Source organism: Macrotis lagotis, chromosome X (assembly GCF_037893015.1).
Source record: "Macrotis lagotis isolate mMagLag1 chromosome X, bilby.v1.9.chrom.fasta, whole genome shotgun sequence".
Taxonomy (NCBI): domain Eukaryota; kingdom Metazoa; phylum Chordata; class Mammalia; order Peramelemorphia; family Peramelidae; genus Macrotis; species Macrotis lagotis.
The window spans coordinates 185371817-185390950 of record NC_133666.1 but is presented as its reverse complement, the minus strand read 5'-3'; the positions used below and the strand labels follow the sequence as shown (position 1 = coordinate 185390950).

Sequence of the window (19134 nt, the reverse complement as noted above, 5' to 3'; positions counted from 1 at the left end):
ACCCTTGGTTAAAAAGCTAAGGTCTTCCACTGTATTGAGAGACATCTCCAGTAATTATGATCCAGGCCCAAGGGGCTCCAGAGGAGAAAGTAAGGCAGGTGGCTCTGCTCAGCCCTTCCTCACTTAAATCCAATTCACATGCATATCATAGTATCTATCACATTCCTGATGTCAAGGTCCTCTACAAGAACAAAGAACAAATAATAGCAATTCTTAGCCACCACAAAAAGAGTTAACATAAATATTTTTGTACAAACAGGTCCTTTCCCCTTCATAATCTCTTTGGGATATAGATCTCTCAGTGGTATTGCTAGATCAAAAGTATGCTCAATTTGATACTGTGCCTTTGAACATAGTTCCAAATTGCTCTCCAGAATGGTCAGATCAGTTTATAATTTCACCATCAGTGCATTTAGTGTCCCAGTTTTCCCACATCCCCTCCAACATTTATTATTTTCCTTTTCTGTCATATCTGCAAGATATGAGGTGGTACCTTTAGGTGTTTTAATTTGCAATTCTCTAACCAATGGTGATTAAAGAACATTTTTTGGTTTTGTTTTTTAGTTGTTTTTTTTTTTTTTCCAAGGCAAACAGAGTTAAATGGCTTGCCTAAGGCCACACAGCTAGGTAATTATTAAGTGTCTGAGACTGGATTTGAACTCAGGTACTCCTGACTCCAGGGCCAGTGCTCTATCCACTGTGCCACCTAGCTGCCCCTAAGAACATTTTTTTTAAACATGAGTATAGCTAACTTTTATTTCTTCAGCTAAAACCCACTTGTTCATATCTTTCCACCATTTGTTTTGGGGTTCTTTTGTTGTTTTTTTTTTTCTGAGGCAAAATTTGAATTCAGGCCCTCCTGACTCCAGGGCCAGTGCTCTATCCACTGAATCACTTAAGCTGCCCCCTCTTTCCACCATTTATTGAGAAATGACTTGTATTCTTATAAATTTGACTCAGATATATCTATCTATATCTATATATGGAGAGAGAGAGAGAGAGAGAGAGAGAGAGAGAGAGAGAGAAAGATATATATATGAGAAATGAGGCCTTAATCAGAGATATTTATTGCAAAAAAATTTCCCTAGTCATCTACTTTCCCTCTAATCTTGGTTGCACTGGTTTTGTTTGTGCAAAAACTTTTAAATTTTATATAATCAAAATTATCTATTTTACATTTTTAAATGCTCTCTACATCTTATTTGGTTTTTTGTTTTGTTTTGTTTTGTTTGTTTTTGCAAGGCAAATGGGGTTAAGTGGCTTGCCCAAGGCCACACAGCTAGGTAATTATTAAGTGTCTGAGACCAGATTTGAACCCAGGTACTCCTGACTCCAGGGCTGGTGCTTTATCCACTGCGCCACCTAGTTGCCCCATCTACATCTTATTTGATTTTAAATTCTTCTCTTATCCATAGATTTGAAAGGTAAAGTCTTCCATGTTCTCCTAATATACTTATGAGATCACCCTTTATGAGTTAATCATATATCCACTTTGACATTATTTTGGTATACAGTGTGAGCTGTTGCTCTATACCAAGTTTCTGCCATGTTTTCCCAGTTAGGAAGCATTTTTTTTTTTAACTTAAGGGAATAGGAACATTTACAGCATTCTTTAGAATCGACTTTTTTTTTTTTCCGCAATGGCAAGTGGCTTACCCAAAGCCACACAGCTAAGGCAATTGTCTGAGGCCTGATTTGAACTCAGGTACTCCTGACTCAAGGACTGGTGCTCTCTCCACTGCACCACCTAGCTGCCCCTGCAGTCCACTCTCAATTACACTAGCAGAAGAAAGCAGTACTTAAGAGTAATGACAGTGAAAAGATTAGGTTTATTTGGCTTTGTGATGTATCATGTGACTTTGATTTAAGAAGTGCAAGGAGTTACCTGTGAATAAATTTCTCAACTAAAGCAGGTCAGCACTTTTTGGGCAACTTACAGTCATAGGGTGTTGCCTAGAGCATTAAGATGTTAAATGATTTACCTAGTTACATAACCAGTATGTATCTCTGGGAGATGGAACCTGAGTCCAGGTCTCATTGGTTCTGAAGACAACTCTCTATCCACTATACCATGCTGCCTCTCTAATTTCATTATATTTACCACATTAAATTGTAAACAAGTAAGAATAAGATATATTGTCTATGTTACTCCCTTCCTAATTTTTGGATAATGAAAAAACTTCTCCCATAGTAAACCACCTCTGATTGCTTGCAGAGTTGTCACAAAACATATCAGGTTCCACTTAATCATCTGTCAATAAGATTGGAAGAACATATATACGTGTGTGTGTGTATACACACACTCTCTAAATAGTGTGTGTGGGTGTGCGCGCATACACACACACACACACACACACACACACACACACACTATTTAGAGAGTCAATCTAGCCCCAGAAGTAATTCTGATAGACCATCCAGAGTGACTCTGGGTCTGGAGAATTAGTCAAATCTTTTTATGGCTATGACAAATCATCTTTGGTTCTGGAGTCAGGCCACAAAGCAGGATTTAGATATGAAAAGCAGTCAAACTGCAACAATTCCAGGATCCTAGGAAGATGAACAGAAATAGGATGGGTCAGAGATTACTATTGTAGCTACCAAAATCTGTAAATTCAAAAGATGTGATTGCAAATAAAATCAGGTTTAACTAGGTATATATACTTAAAATTTAATAAATGTGGTAATCTTACCTATGAAGGAAAAATTCTGTCAAATAAATTTAAGAATAAGCAGTGATAATCTCAGAGGAAAATTATTCCTAGGCTAACTTCTTCAGGTACAATATATAAATGTATTTAGGTCACAACTTCCAGTCACATGTAATGAAGAATAGTTCTTATATTTAAATTTATTGGCTTTTTTTCCCCATTATCCAGTAAAACTCTCTTCTGTTTTCAATTATTCAATGTCAAATGTTGGGAAAGGGCTGTCATCAGAAAGAGTGACATACCTGCTCACGCCACTTGAATAAGATGGGAGTTAAGACCCCTAACTCATTCTTTTGAGATAAAGGACCACCATGCCCTACCATTCGCCCTGCCCTCTATGATCTCCAGATCCTTGGCACTGTTATCTGTCCTTCTAATTCAACCCAAGAATCCTTGCACCTTACCATCCAGCCTGCTATAACTTTAGGATTTCTGAGTTTTTTCAAATCCTTACAGGTAAACTCTTTTCATGTATAGTTCCCCTTAATTAGAATATTAGCTTCTTGGGAGTAAAAACTGCCTCACATTTTTTGAATTCCCACTGATTAGCACATTAAAAATGTACAGTAAGCATTTTTCCAATCATTTCATTTAAGGAGGAAAATCTATTTCTGAACCCCAAAGATAGGACCTCCTATTGACTTTGCTCTTTTGCCTCTTTCAATTTTATATCTGCTACCTAGTACGATGAAAGCACTCCCAAAGAAATGGTCATTTAAAGTGAAATCAAATCAGAAAGTAAGGTATGAGACCATTAACCATCAAAAGCTTGAAGGAGACATTAAATATCAACAGATTTAATGCTACATTCCATTATTGCAACCTGCATTTGAACAGTACATGCCACACACCAGCCTCAGAGCAGCAAGCACACCATACTTTCAGTATACTTTACTGGAAACAATAATAATTGCTGGCATTTACAACAGTTTCTATGTGCCAAGCACTTTCCTGACAACACTCTTACAGAGTATAGATTATGTATTATTACACCCCTTCCCACCCCCATTTTATAGATGAGGAAAGGAAGCTTCATGGAGGCTGTTATTTGTCCAGTGGCACACTATTAGTAAATAGGAAAGTAGGAACTTGAATCCAGATCTTCCAATCCCACATCCACTAGGGAGAGAAGAGTTAGCATGTTATGGGTTAGGGTAGAGAATAGATGAAAGAAAATATTCGGAGCTCAACAATATGTATGTCGATAAAAACAGGCAAGTGAAGTCTAGAACAATAAGAAAAAAACGATCCAGTTGATGGAACATATAGTATATTATGAGGCCTTCTGGAATTTTTAATAAACATGCTTACTTCAAACTCCTAAGGATGTAAAACAACTTGATTATGTAGATATGAGAACCATGTGCGCCTTTAAGATCATTTCTGGTTATCAGAGCTACAAAAATCAAACCATTTACACACTAAGGAGCTTTGAATGATGAGCATGTTTATTAAATGTCCAAGGAGTCACTCATGACCAGAGCATTCCTAAGACATGTATATTAGGAATACTAAGCTTTTGTCTGAATTGTACAGCACCAAAATAGGATGAGGAATCCCAGAGTAGTTTTGAGTAGAAGTAAACAAACAGCTCCCTGTGACCCTCTAGTGGATAGTTGCTGCACAGCAGACTTCCTGCCTGGAATCAACCTCACCCTTCTTTCCAGGTATGACATGACATTACTTATCAAAATCAATCAGCAAATCAATGAGTACTTATGAAACAGCTCTCATACTAGGAGGGAGAGGAGCAATGTTTATTAAGGTGAATAAAAGGACCTAAAATCTCAATGTAGGCAAGGGCAAGTAAAGCAAGTCCAAAATAGCTAAAACATGAGGTTGAGTTTAAGCTTCAGGGAGGAGATCCTATTAATTTTGGAGGTCAGAGAAGAAATCAGGAAGGATTCATGAAAGTGATCATATAAAAGTGGACTTTGAAGGATGGATAGGATTTTAATAGACAGAAATTGGTGGGAGAGTTGGTGAGAGTGGTGACTATTCCAGGCAAAAGAAATAATGTAAGCAAAGAACTGGGGCAGGAAAATGTTCTCAGTACAAAGATCATAGTCTAATTTAGCAGTACGTAGGCTTTTTGGTCCTATCCTTTTTAGCATCAAGTTGCTTCCACTTCTAGACATGATCCCCTCCCCTTCCCTTTTATCTATACAACCTGCCCCTTTCCCTGGAACTCCAATATCCAGAAACTTGTATGCCAGAAATTTCCCCATACAACCTCATTTATTTGCATCTCTCTGCCTGTGACAAGAGACAGGAGAATAATCAGACACATTTCATCAATATACTTCCTATAAAATACCTGGTTTTCCACATAGCAGCCCCCTTGAAAGGCACTCCAGTTGAGAGAAATGGAAAAATCCCTTAAATAAGATGGATCAGGTCAGGAGGGCCACCTCTTCCTGAGTCATTAATCTCTTCCTCCTGAGGTGACATGAAGATCATTTCATCTGAGGGCTAGATGTCCTGAGCTGGGTTCATAGACCAGGTCAAACTAAAGACTTGACTCCAAAAAGGTTTGTTTCTCTCTTACACTACTGCCCTCACCTGGAGTTGTTCAATGAAAAACTTCTGATAAACTCAAGTGTTTCCCAAATGTGAACAATAGGGTCCCCAGTTTCTTGCTGAAGCACTTAAGATACCAAAAGCACATTACAAAAAAAAAAAAAAAACATACGGGTATACATCAGATGTACTTTTGTCTCAAGTGACTATGATGTATCTGGGTGTCTCAACTTAGATACCTTTTGTAAGTTAAAATGCACTTGTGAGAAAAGTCTATTGCTAAATTTTACAAAAAGGCAGTAATAAAGGGAGAAAGCATCCAAAGTGGAAGGAACAAAATCTTGGAGGCCATGGTCTTGCCCTAGGTTGTGATCAACTAATTGAAAGGGTAAGAAGAAAAGTTACATCTCACTTTCATACAGTCAGTCAATCACGCAGCTTGTCAATACAATCCAACTATTTTTATTACCCAATAATACCCCCCCCCATTCCTCTGCTTGCTCACTTCTGAACTAGAGGCTGACCCTTAGAAATCTAACTACTATCCAAGCCTATAGGAGCAGCTGTATTAGTGACAATGGAAAATTCTGAACCCTTCCACATGTTATACCTACGTAGCTCATCAAGTCACTTCAAGGCTAGGGACAGGTGGCCCCAGAAGTCAAGTCAAATCATAATAAATATTTGTTGACTTGATTCAGAAAATAGGCTCTGGGTGAGAAGAGCAGTATTCTTGTAAGATCACTATCCATTTTATAAGGGTTTAAACAGAATGGGTCACACAATATGAGCAGATAGTAACAAGAAAAGCAAAACAGCAAATTATCTTTCCTCTTTTCAAATTTCTCCATTTGTCAAGGACACCACCATCTTCCCATTTCTCCCATGATCACAATATTGGCATCATCTTTAATTCCTCAAATTTCTGATCTCACATGTTCTGGTCTTGTTTCTACCTCCACATATCTCCTATATAACTCTTACCTTCTCTCTACAAGGCCACTCACTTATTTCAGGCCCCTATCACCTCCTTCTGCAACAACACCTTATTTCAGTTCCTCCCCATTCATATCCAAAGTAAATTGGACTCCACACAACAATCTAACTCCTTGAGTCAAGTAGTGCCCTCTCACTTGTGATGTCCTTTTTAAATTTCTATCCTATTTATAATGGAAATGATCACCAGTACACAGAAGTAGGAAATGGACAGACTATCCCTGTAATTTTATTGCTACAGGATGTTCCCAAGCCAGGAAATTGCTTTAACCATTGCAAGGTTACTACACCTTTTCTGCAACATTTTTAGAATGAGAGAGAGAGAACAGGTCACCCTCTCTATCCTCCCAGTAGAAGTGCAGCAGCTACTCAGGATGGGCTCCCACTGTTGACCAGCACAGAAGCTCTGACCTGCTTTGAACTCCTGGTAATGTTAATCCCACTATTGCTAGACTTGATGTGGACAGTGCAAGGATAGGCATAAAGTTCAATGGTGGCTCTCTAAAACCTCAGAACAGCCTAGAGTAGAAAGAACTTAAAAAATTTAGCTATGGTCACACACCCCAGTATGTGGCAAAGGCAGGAGTAGGACCTGGGTCTTCCTGGACTCCAGTTGGCTGATATGCAACAAAAATGTTTGGAGACCTCTAATAGATGGCATACAGAAAATTTAATCCCTAACAAGAAAAAAGGCTGTGGCTATTACATGGAAAACCCTGAACAGTTTCTCTAAAATGTCACCATATTTTTTGGCTCCCTTGCATTCTTGGCTACTGGCAATTTAGTTACACTCAAAAGGTCCTCACAAATAGAACCCTGGTTCCATGGAAATACAAGGCACAGTCTTAAACCAAAAACATGGTAAAGTTATGGCCCTGACTTACAATTTAAATCGAACAGACACAGAAAATACACTAAATACAAGGAACTCTATATTAGGAATGTAATTGTTCATTTTATATTACTGAGAAAGGTGTGGAACTCTCTGGGGGTACATAATCTTTCTCATTTCATTAGTATTAGACAAGTTTATTTTATAATTTTTAAATATCTTATAAAAACCAACATGTTCATTTTATTTTAAATTATAATTTAGAGTTGTTAGAAAAGCAACTATACTCTTAAGCTATCTTACTTTACCTTTCATTAAATGAGTCATTTAAAGACTTTGCTAATATGTGAGTGCCAAGAAATGCAGTATATCAAGGCTTCTCTCTCTACAGTTATGGTACATGAATATAGGTGAAGTTAATAAGATTAATACTCAATCTAATTTATTAGAAGTCATGCTACAAATTGCAGTTGAGCTTTTAGGTTAAAATGCAGAAGATAAACAAAATAAGTCTGCCTCAAACCAGAGTTTCATACAGGATTTCAAGTTTTGGTGGATTTTCAATCAAACCAGAAAGCATTGAGTGAAGTGTTATTCCCAAGTGAGGAATTTTAGCACATTCTAGGCAAGGAAACATACTGCATGCAAGTGATACGACACCTTAATTAGATTCAACCAGCAGACTGTATTACATTGCGACTCGGAACAATAGTTCTCAGCTGAGATTACAATAAATTTCAAAATCTATAATGTGTGAAATTAAATTCCACAATAATGCATAAAAGTCCTAATTTGAATCAATTTTCAACTTGCAAAAACATGAAAACCTAAAAAACAAAATTTAAGATAGTAGAAACAAAGAATATGTAGTATTGGAAAATAATATTAATTAGGAAGGTTATATTCATCTCATTGAACATTGTTAAAAATGAAAGGCCAAAATAAAATTGACTCAAATTTTTAAAGTTAGCTTTCTAACTCATTAATATGCTATACCCAAAATGGCCAGACAATCAGAATTTTCCAAAGACTACCATGTTTTAGGGAGGGTTTGTTTGTTCTTTTAAGGCAAAGAATCTAAAATTAGCAAAAGGAAAATAATTTACCACAAATAGACATTACTACCAGAGCTGACATTTTCAAAAACAATTAAAATACAAAAGGGGGTCTGTTAGAAATCAAGAATTAATGCATAAAGAACTGGCAAAATAGAAGAATATGTATTTTTATAAATCTAGAAAGAAAAGTATTACTACTACTATCAGCACTAAGTTGGTAACATGGGGAATATCAGTAGACACAAATTCACAGAATTTCAAGCTGAGAGGCACTTTATAGATTATCTAACACAAACTCATCATTTCACAGTTAAAGAAACAAACTCAATGAAGAATCAATGAAGTATTTATTATATGCCTATCTTTCACATAGCATAACAGTGCTGTAGATAATACAGAACAAAAGTGGCACAACCCCTGACCTCAAGAAACATACATAATTCTATTAGTGTATAAACAAAATAGATAAGAGGTAAGGGTATGGTGAAGGCACCAGCAGCTGGAGAAGGTGGGGGGGGGGGGGGGGGCGGGGAGCAGTGAAGGTGAATTTCATTTAGCCTTGAAATTATCCCTGGGGGAGCAGAGCCAAGATGGCAACAGAAGAAGAGCCCCTCTTAGGTGCTCTCTCTCAAAACTAATAAAATAAGGACTCTAAATTTTCAAGAGACAGAACCCACAGAGAGATCCAGGGAGGCAGGCAGTTCTCCAGTCCAAGGTAACCTGGAAAATAGTGGAAAGGCTCGGCTCCACAGGGTTAGAGGGGCGGCCACCAGAGCAAAGGAGAGGCAGCCCCAGGGTTCCTGGGAGCCGTGGCTCACGGCAGCGGGGGCAGTTTCCTGATCTACACCATGGGGAGCACCAGAACAACTTGGAAGATCAGGGGGGACCTCTGCCAGAGCAAGCATGTGAAGGCCAGCCCTCAGGGCACTCAGCCAGCAGCAGTGGCCACTGTAGCCCAGATCCAGGAACCAAAAGCAGGCGCCCCCAGGCTTGAGTGCTCAGCCATGGCAGGGGAGAGGAGAAAGACTGCCGAGCTCTGTCATCTGCCCCTGGAACAGGATTCTGGGGCTCTGACCACATTCAGATCCTGACCACAGTCTAGGTCCCCCCACAGAAGAGCAGGTCCCCCCCTCACCTCAGCCCCATGGCAAAGGGGGGCGCTTATAGTCATTCACAGACCAGGAGGGAGGACAGAGCCTCACACACTGAGACCCTTGTCGGGGGGTGTCCCAATAATACTCAAAAAGCACCCCAAGACCAGGCACAGGCTGAAGAAATGAGTAAACAGAGAAAAAAGAGGAACACCATTGGGAAAGACTTTGTCTATGATCCCAAGAAGGATCAAAATACTCAATCTGAAGATGAGGAAGCACAAGCTCCTGCATCTAAAGACTCCAAGAAAAACAGAAATTGGGCTCAGGCTATGACAGAGTGATTTTGAAAATCAAGGGGGGGGGGGGGGGGGCCGAGCCAAGATGGCAACAAGAGTGGATCTTGACCTAGGTGCTCTTTCATAAATCTTTGAAACTAAGGACTCCAACTAAATTTTCAAGAGACAGAACCCACAGAGGGACCCAGTGAGGCAATTCTCCTACTCAAGGTAACCTGGAAAAGAGCAGAAAGGCTCTGCTCCCCGGGATCGGAGAGGCAGCCTGCCACAGGAGTGGCCCGCCAGAGCGAAAGAACTTCAGCCTCCCGGAGGCAGCCCCAGGGCACTGGGAGCCGCAGCTCACAGCAGCGGGGGAGTCTCCTGAGCTGCACCCCGGGGAGCACTGGCACAAAGTGGGGGAACAGCAGGGGACCTCTGCCAGAGCGAGCACTTGGAGCCCAGCCCTCAGGGCACACAGCAAACTGCTTGGCTACAGCATTCCAGATCCAGGAAACAGAAGCAGGCAGAGCCGTAAGCAGGAGCCCCCAGGGCATGAGCCCCTTGAATCTAGGGAGGGGAGTGAAGAGAGAGACTGCCCAGCTCTGTCCTCTGCCCCTGGAACAGGACTCTGGGGCTCTGACCACATTCAGATCCTGATCACAGTCTAGGCCCCACCATAGAAGAGCAGGGGCCCCCCATCTCAGCCCCGGGGCAGAGGGGGGCACTTATGGTCATTCACAGACCAGGAGGGAGGACAGAGCCTCACACACTGAGACCCTTGTGGGAGTGTCCCAAAAGCTCAGGAAGCACCCCAAAACCAGGCCCAGGCTGGGAAAATGAGCAAGCAGAGAAAAAAGAGGAACACCATTGAGAAATACATTATCTATGAACCCAAGAAGGATCAATATACTCAGTCTGAAGATGAGGAAGCACAAGCTCCTGCATCTAAACACTCCAAGAAAAATAGAAATTGGGCTCAGGCTATGACAGAGCTCAAAAAAGACTGAAAATAAAATGAGGCACTTAGAAGAAAAACTGGGAAAAGAAATGAGAGAGATGCAGGAAAAACATGAAAATGAAGTCAGCAGCCTAGTCAAGGAAATCCAAAAAATGCTGAAGAAAATAGCATGCTAAAAACCAGCTTAGGTCAAATGGATAAAAGAGTTCAAAAAGTTGAGAAGAAGAATGCTTTAAAAAGCAAAATTGGCCAGATGGAAAAAGAGATAAGAAAACTCTCTGAGGAGAACAAATCCTTCAGACAAAGAATAGAATTCAGGAAGATTGATGAATTTACCAGAAATCAGGAATCAATACTTCAAAACCAAAAAAAGAAAAAAAGAAAAAAAGAAAAATTAGAAGAAAATGTGAAATATCTCATTGAAAAAACAACTGATATGGAAAACAGACTTAGGAAAGATAATTTAAAAATTATTGAATACCTGAAAGTCATGATCAGGAAAAGAAGCTTGACATCATTTTCAAAAAATTACTACAGGAAAATTGCCCTGATATTCTAGAAGCAGAGGGCAAAATAGAAATGGAGAGAATCCACCGATCCCCCCTGAGAAAGAGATCCCGAAAAACCAGCCCCTAGGAATATTATAGCTAAGTTCCAGAACTACCAAGTCAAAGAGAAAATATTACAAGTGGCCAGAAGGACACAGTTCAAATATCGTGGAGCTGCAGTCAGGATCACACAGGACTTAGCAGCAACTACATTAAAAGCTTGTAGGGCTTGAAATATAATATACTGGAAGGCAAAAGAGCTTCGAATGCGACCAAGAATCAACTACCCAGCAAAACTGAATGTCCTCTTCCATGGAAGAAGATGGACTTTCAATGAACCAGGGGAATTTCAAATGTTCCTGTTGGAATGGCCAGAGCTGAACGAAGGTTTGATCTTCAGATACAGGATTCAGAAGAAGCACAGAGAGTGGAGGAGAAGGGGAAAATATGAGGGACTTAATGATAATGAACTGCATGTATTCCTGCATAGAAAAATGACACTGATAATACTCAGATGAACCTTCTCAGTTAATAGAGCAGGTAGAGGGAGCCTTTATAGTTGAAGCACAGGAGAAAGCTGAATTCAAAGCTAAAATATGGAGTAAAAATGGAGTCAACAGAAAAAAGGGAAATGTAATTGGAGAAAGAAAAAGGAGAGGGGGAATAGGCCAAGATACTTCATAAAATAAAATTTTTCTTTATTACAATGAGCTACTGCAATGATATGGAAGGGGGGGAAGGCAAGGGGGAATGAGGGAATCTTCACTCTCATCAGAGGTGGCTAGGAGAGGAAACAGCATATATACTCAATGGGGTATAGATATCTAGAGTAAGAAGGAGAGAAGGGGGACAGGGGGAAAAGGGTGAAAGTGAGTGATGGAGGAGAGGATGGAACACAGGGGAAGACTGGTCAGATATAACACATTTTCTTTTTTACTTCTTGCAAGGGGCTGGGATTGGATGGCCTGTCCGGGACCATAGGGTCAAGTGGATGCTGGGCCTAAGGGGTGGTATGGGGGCTCAGGACCTCTTGGCCCCCGGACCAAGGATCTGTCTGCTGTGCCACTCAGCGACCCTACAGTAGAGTCAGAGTGAAAGGAGAGAGAAAATATAGTACATGGTAGTGGAGAAATAAGAAAGGAGGGAGTTGCAATCAGCAATGGCAACGTTGGAAAAACATGGAAGCAACTTTTGTGATAGACTTATCATAAAGAATGTGATCCACCCATGACAGAGTTGTTGGTGTTGGAACAAAGACAAGCACATTTTTTACTATTATTATTTGGGGGAGGGTGCAGGGCAAATGGGGCTGGGTGGCCTGCCTGGGGCCACATAGCAGGGTGCTCTTTGGGTGTCTGAGGCCGGATTTGGACCTGGGTGCTCCTGGCTCAGGGGCCAATGCTCTGTCTGCCACCCACCCACCTTTACTATGATTACTATTTTATTTTACTTGGGTTTTTTTCTTTTTTTGTTTTTTTTGGTTTTTGCAGGGCAGTGGGGTTCGGGTGGTTTGCATGTCACATGGCTGGGTGATTTTTGGGTGTACGAGGCCAGATGTGCACTTGGGTGCTCATGACTCCAGGGCTGGTGCTCTGTCCACTGCACCACCTGACCATACCTACAATTATTACTATTATTTTTTTTAAATTTTAACTTTTTTCTCTCCCCTTTACTTTATCACCAAGTTAGTCTATATTTTTTTTGGGGGGGGAAGGGGGAATTTTGTTTACTCTTAAACAAGAATATTTTATTAATGCATAAAAAATTTGTATAAAATGAGAATAAATGTTAAATATTAAAAGAAAAACAAAAGAAAAAGCATGGCAAGAAGGGGGGGGCGGAGCCAAGATGGCGACAGGAGAGGACAGTCTTTTAGGTGCTCTCACTCAAAACTTATAAGCTAAGAACTCTAAATTTTTGCAGGGCAATGGGTTGGGGTGGCTTGCACAGGGTCACACAGCTGGGTGATTGTGGGGAGTTCTGGGGCCGGATTTGGGCTCAGGTGCTCCTGGCTACAGGGCCTGTGCTCCATCCACTGTGCCACCTGGCCATACCTACAATTATTATTATTATTATTATTATTATTATTATTATTATTTTAATTTTAATTTTTTCTCTCCCCTTTACTTTATCGCTCATGCAGGTCTCTATTTTTGGGGGGAGGGGTTATTATGTTTATTCTTTAACAAGGATATTTTAGTAATGTAGAAAAAACATTATTTGTACAAAATAAATTAAAAAAGAAAAAAAGAAAATCAAGTGAGGGAGATAGAAGAAAATTTGGAAAAAGAAATGAGAGAGATGCAGGAAAAATATGAAAAATAAGTCAGCAGCTTAGTCAGGGAGATACAAAAAAAAATGCTTTAGAAAATAACATGTTAAAAACCAGCTTAGGCCAAATGGATAAAACAGTTCAAAAAGTTATTGAGGAGAAGAATGCTTGAAGGAGCAGAATTGACCAGATGTAACAAGAGGTACGAAATCTCTCTGAGGAAACCAAATCATTCCGAACTAGAATGGAGCTGAAGGAAGCTGCTAACTTTACAAGAAGTCAAGACACAATACTTCAACAACAAAAGAATGAAAAATTAGAAGATGTGAAATATCTCATTGAAAAAACAACTGATCTGGAAAACAGTTTCAGGAAAGGTAATTTAAAAATTATTGGGATACTTGAAAGTCATGATCAGGAAAAGAGCCTTGACCTCATTTTTAAAGAATTCCTACAGGAAAATTTCCCAGATATCCTAGAAGCAGAGGGAAAAAGAGAAATTGAGAGAATCCACCAATCTCCCCTAGAAAGAAATCGGGGGGGGGGAACCCCAGGAATCTTATACCCAAGTTCCAGAACTCCCAAGTCAAAGAGAAAATATTACAAGCAGCCAGAAGGACTCAATTCAAATATCGTGTTGCTGCAGTCAGGATCACACAGGACTTAGCCGCAACTACATTAAAAACTCATAGGGCTTGGAATATAATATTCCGGAAGGCAAAAGAGCTCGGAATGCAACCAAGAATCAACTACCCAGCAAAAGTAAATGTCCTCTTCCAGGGAAAAAGATGGACTTTCAATGAACCAGGGGAATTTCAAATGTACTTGTTGAAATGACCAGAGCTGAACAGAAAGTCTGAACTTCAAATACAGGACTCAGGTGAAGCAGAGAGTGAAGGAGTAGGGTAAAACATGAGGGACTTTATGATGAATTGTATGTATTCCTGCATAGAAAAATCATATTAATAATACTCAAAGGAAACTTCTCATTTAATAGAGCAGGTAGTAGGAGCTTTTATGGATGAAGCACAGGAGAGAGCTCAATTTGAAGATATAATATATTGTAAAGTCAATGGCTAAAAGGGAAATGTAATAGGAGTAAGAGAAAGGAGAGGTGGAATAGGCTAAGATATTTCATATAATAAGATTTTTCTTTATTACAATGAACTATTGCAATCATATGGAAGGGAGGAAGTCAAGGGGGAATGAGGGAAAACCTTCACTCTCAAAGAGGTGGCTCAGGGGCGGCTAGGTGGCACAGGGGTGGCTAGGTGGTGCAGAGAATAGAGCAATGGCCTTGGAGTCAGGAGTACCTGGGCTCAAATCCGACCTCAGACACTTAATAATTACCTAGTCATGAGGCCTTGGGCAAGCCACTTAACCCCATTGCCTTGAAAAATCTAAAAAAAAGAAAAAAAAAGAGGTGGCTTGGCTCTAGAGGAAACAGCATACACACACACACATATATATACTCAATGGGGTATAGACATCTAGAATAAGGAGAGAAGAGGGACAGGGGGATATGGGTGCTGGAGGAGAGGGTGGACCATGGGGGAGAGTGGTCAGATATAACACATTTTCTTTTTTACTTCTTGCAAGGGGCTGGGATTGGATGGCCTATCTGGGACCACAGGGCTGGGTGGTTGGTGGGCCTTAGGGGTGGTGGGTGAGCTTGGGGCCTCTTGGCCCCAGGGCCTGTGATTAGTGCGCTGTGTCACTCAGTTACCCTACAGCACATTTAAGAAGAGGGACAGAGTGAAAGGTGAGAGAAAATATAGTGTATGGTAGTGGGGAAGTACGAATGGAAGGAGTTGCGATCAGCAGTGGCAACAGTGGAAAATTATGGAATTAGCTTTTGTGATGGACTTAACCTAGAGAATGTGATCCACCCACAACAGAGCTGGTGGTGTTGGAACACAGACTGAAGCACATTTATTATCATTGTTATCATTATTATTATTATTATTATTATTATTGGGGGGGTGTCATGGAGTGGATGGGGTTGGGTGGCTTGCCCAAGGTCGCACAGCTGGGTGATTGTTGGGTTGTCTGAGGCCAGATTTGGACCTGGGTGCTCCTGACTCCAGGGCCAGTATTCTGTCCACTGCACCTGGCCACCCCTACTATTATTATCATCATCATTTTATTTTATTTTGGGGGATTTTTTTTGGTTTTTGCAGGGCAGGGAGGGTTGGGGTGGCTTGCCCAGGGTGGCACAGCTGGGTAACTGTTGGGTGTCTGGAGCTGGATTTGGGCTTGGGTGCTCCTGACTCCAGGGCCAGTGGCTCCATCCAATGTGCCACTTAGTTGCCCCTATTATCATTATTGTTATTATTTTAATTTTTTCCTCTTTCCTTTATTGCTCAAGAGGATCTATATTTTGTGGGGGAGGGGTATTATGTTTACTCTAAAACAAGAATATTTTAATAATGTTTACTCTTAAACAAGAATATTTTAATAGTGTATAAAAAACATCATTTGTACAAAAATAAAGTATATATAAATTTAAAAAAATAAATTATCCCTGGTTGTTTAATTTATTACAATGATATTATAAGAGTTTCTTCTGAAAGGTTAAGAGTGCTTCATCAGATCCACAAAGCCTTCATGGGACAAAGTACTGAGTTTACTCATACACATTACTAGAGGGGTCTCAAATCAGAGGCTTCATTCAACAGTCACATAAGTAACTACCCACAATTCCACATTGAATTAGGTCCTAGGGAGATTAAAGACATGCCCACTGCCCTCATAAAGATTATAGTCTAGGAGATGACCTGAATAATCTACCATAACCAAAGCCATATTTATTCCAAATCACTCTTCTACAACTGAATTATTATCACATGAATTAAAATGACCATAATCACAAAATCCATAAGGCTGCTACCCTCAAATTATCATAGGAATGTGAATAATTTTTGCTCTTAGATGTAGGATCATCTACCCTTCATTCAGTTCAAATATCATACTCCTTGATGATCAAAGATCATGAGACCTTGATGAAATAATATTAGAGATATTGGCCTAGCTTCCGGCCAAGATGACGGAGAGAAGACAGGCACAGTTAAACACCTGAATCTTCTTCTCATCAGACTTGGCTTAAAGTCAACCTACACATACTCAGTTAACTTATAAAACATCTAACCTTTCAAGTATTAAAAGGGGAAAAGGGGAGGGGGGATGGAGAAAGGGAAGGGGAGTGGGGGAAATAAAAGGAAATAATAAAAGGAAGGGAAGGGAAAGGGAAAAAGGGAAAGGGGAAAGAAAGGGGAGGGTGTGATATAGGAGGGCAAACACACTGAAGGGGGTGGTTTTCAGAAACAAAAGACTGGGGAATATGGATAAAAGCAGGGGAAGGGGGGAAAATACAAACAGAGGGAAGATAGCATGGAGGGCAATAAAGAATTAGTAATCATAACCTTGAATGTGAATGGGATGAACTCTCCCTTAAAACGTAAGCAAATAGCAGAGTGGATTAAAAACCAGAATCCTACAATATGCTGCTTACAAGAAACTCATTGGAAGCAGAGAGATACATATAGAGTAAAGGTAAAAGGTTGGAGCAAAATATATTTTGCTTCAGGTGAAGTAAAAAATGCAGGGGTAGCAATCCTTATCTCAGACAAAGCAGCAGCAAAAATAGACAGCGTTAAAAGAGATAAGGAAGGAAATTATATCCTCCTAAAAGGTACCATAGACAATAAAGTCATTTCAATATTGAATATATATGCACCCAGTGGGACAGCATCCAAATTCTTAGAGGAGAAGCTGAAAGAATTACAGGAAGACAGACAGCAAAACTTTACTAGTGGGAGACCTCAACCTCCCGCTATCAGATCTAGATAAATCAAATCATAAAACAAACAAGAAAGAAATTAGGGAGGTAAATAGATTGTTAGAAAAATTAGATATGGCAGATTTATGGAGGAAACTGAATGGGGATAGAAAGGAATATACCTTTTTCTCTATAGTACATGGAACTTATACAAAAATTGACCATGTACTAGGACATAAAAACCTAATGATCAACTGCAGAAAGGCAGAAATAGTGAATACATCTTTCTCAGATCACAATGCAATAAAAGTCATATGCAATACTGGGCCAAGGAGATATAGACCCAGAACAAATTGGAAACTGAATAACCTCATTTTAAAGAATGAGTGGACCAAAAAGCAAATTATAGAAAGAATTAACCATTTTATCCTAGATAATGATAATAATGAAACAACATACCAAAACCTATGGGATTCATTCAAAGCAACTCTCAGGGGATATATTATAGTTCTAAATGCTTAAATGAATAAATTGGAGAAAGAGGAAGTCAATGAACTAAACATGCAACTAAAAAAATTAGAGAAAGAACAAATCAAAAATCCCCAATTAAGTACCAAATTAGAAATTCTGAAAATTAAAGAATTAATAAAATTGAAAGCAAAAAAACTATTGAATTAATAAATAAAACCAAAAGTTGGCTATTATGAAAAAAACCAATAAAATTGATAAACCTCTGGTCAATTTGATTAAAAAAAAAGAAAGAAGAGATACTGGCCTAGAAGTCATGAAGTCAATATTATAATACCACAAATGCAACAGTCAATGTGACCCTGGGCAAAACCTCTAATTGCTGGAGGATCCTAAACTCTAGACTTAGTTCCATTCTCCCTCCCCATCTCCAATTCTACCACTCTTTAGAGCAGGATGGGGCAAGCAGTGTGTACTTGACTTTTAACTACTACTTTTAAATGATGTTGGTAGACTTGTCCTCTTTTAACTGCCTTTTCACCTTTCCATTCATGTCTTTAGTGATGCCTTTCAATATCACAAGTGACAAAAGCAAGTCCTGTGGGATTTATTGATTTCATGATCTTTAATCAAAAGAAAGTCTTTTAATTCTGATCTTAAAGAAAAATGACCTTTCAAGGAACATGTTTTAGAGGGCAATTGGATTCTTTTGTTTCTATTCTAAAATGCTTTGGGGAACATTTCTCTTCCCTACATGATACTTATTCTCTGTTCAGTTTCCTATGTAAAATATTCCCAGTGTTTTCTTCCTTCCTCCCCTAAACTTCTCACCAGCATTTACAACAACAAAAATTAAAATGGCAACTTTTTTTTTAAGGAAAATATCCTGGGATATGGGGAGCAGGAGGAAGAGGGAGAGGGTCAACAAAGGTATGTCTCAAAGAATTTCTTTCCCTTCACACTGCTGAGCTGGAATTATTAATGCTATTACCAGTTGGAAAGCTGTAAGCTATTATAAGAAGCAATATGCCTGAAGTCCATGAACACACAATGAAATAAGATTCAAAAATATTTAATTTCCCCTTATTAGTCATATTGCCCTCCAAGTTCAAGGTAAAAAAACTAAATATTCCATTATTTGTAATATTCCATTAGCTCATCTGTGTCCTTCATTTTCTACTCCTTCCCTATAGAACATACTAAACTTTCCATTACTTCTAAAAACTTCAAAATCTTCCTTCAGATCTATTCCCATCTTCCACCTATCGTTCTTCCTTTTCTCTACCTCTTCACTTTCAGATTTCTAGAAAGAATAATCTATAAATGATATCACAATTCCTTCACTATGTCATCTTGCTTCAATCTCAATAAACTGAAACTTCTCTGCATCATTAATTAAATCTAATAGCTTTCCCCACCACTATTGGAGAAACACCTTAGTTTTCTATATAATCCCCAAGTCATGCAGATAACACAAAACATACGAGTAAAATAATTTTTATAGCTATTATCTTTCCTAACTCAAAGAAATTAGGAAAAAAAAAGTTGGCAAAGATGCAATAAAAGGCACTCATCCCATTAGAAAAATTGTGAAAGGGTAAACAAATTCTGGAATGAAATATGA

At 39.3% G+C, this 19134-nt stretch overlaps 1 protein-coding gene across 7 annotated transcripts in view; it reads right to left on the bottom strand.

Moving 5' to 3' along the window:
• MELK (maternal embryonic leucine zipper kinase) overlaps positions 1-19134 on the bottom strand; it is a 90786-nt gene that overhangs the window by 26858 nt on the left and 44794 nt on the right. The gene's annotated exons all lie outside the window — the stretch shown is intronic.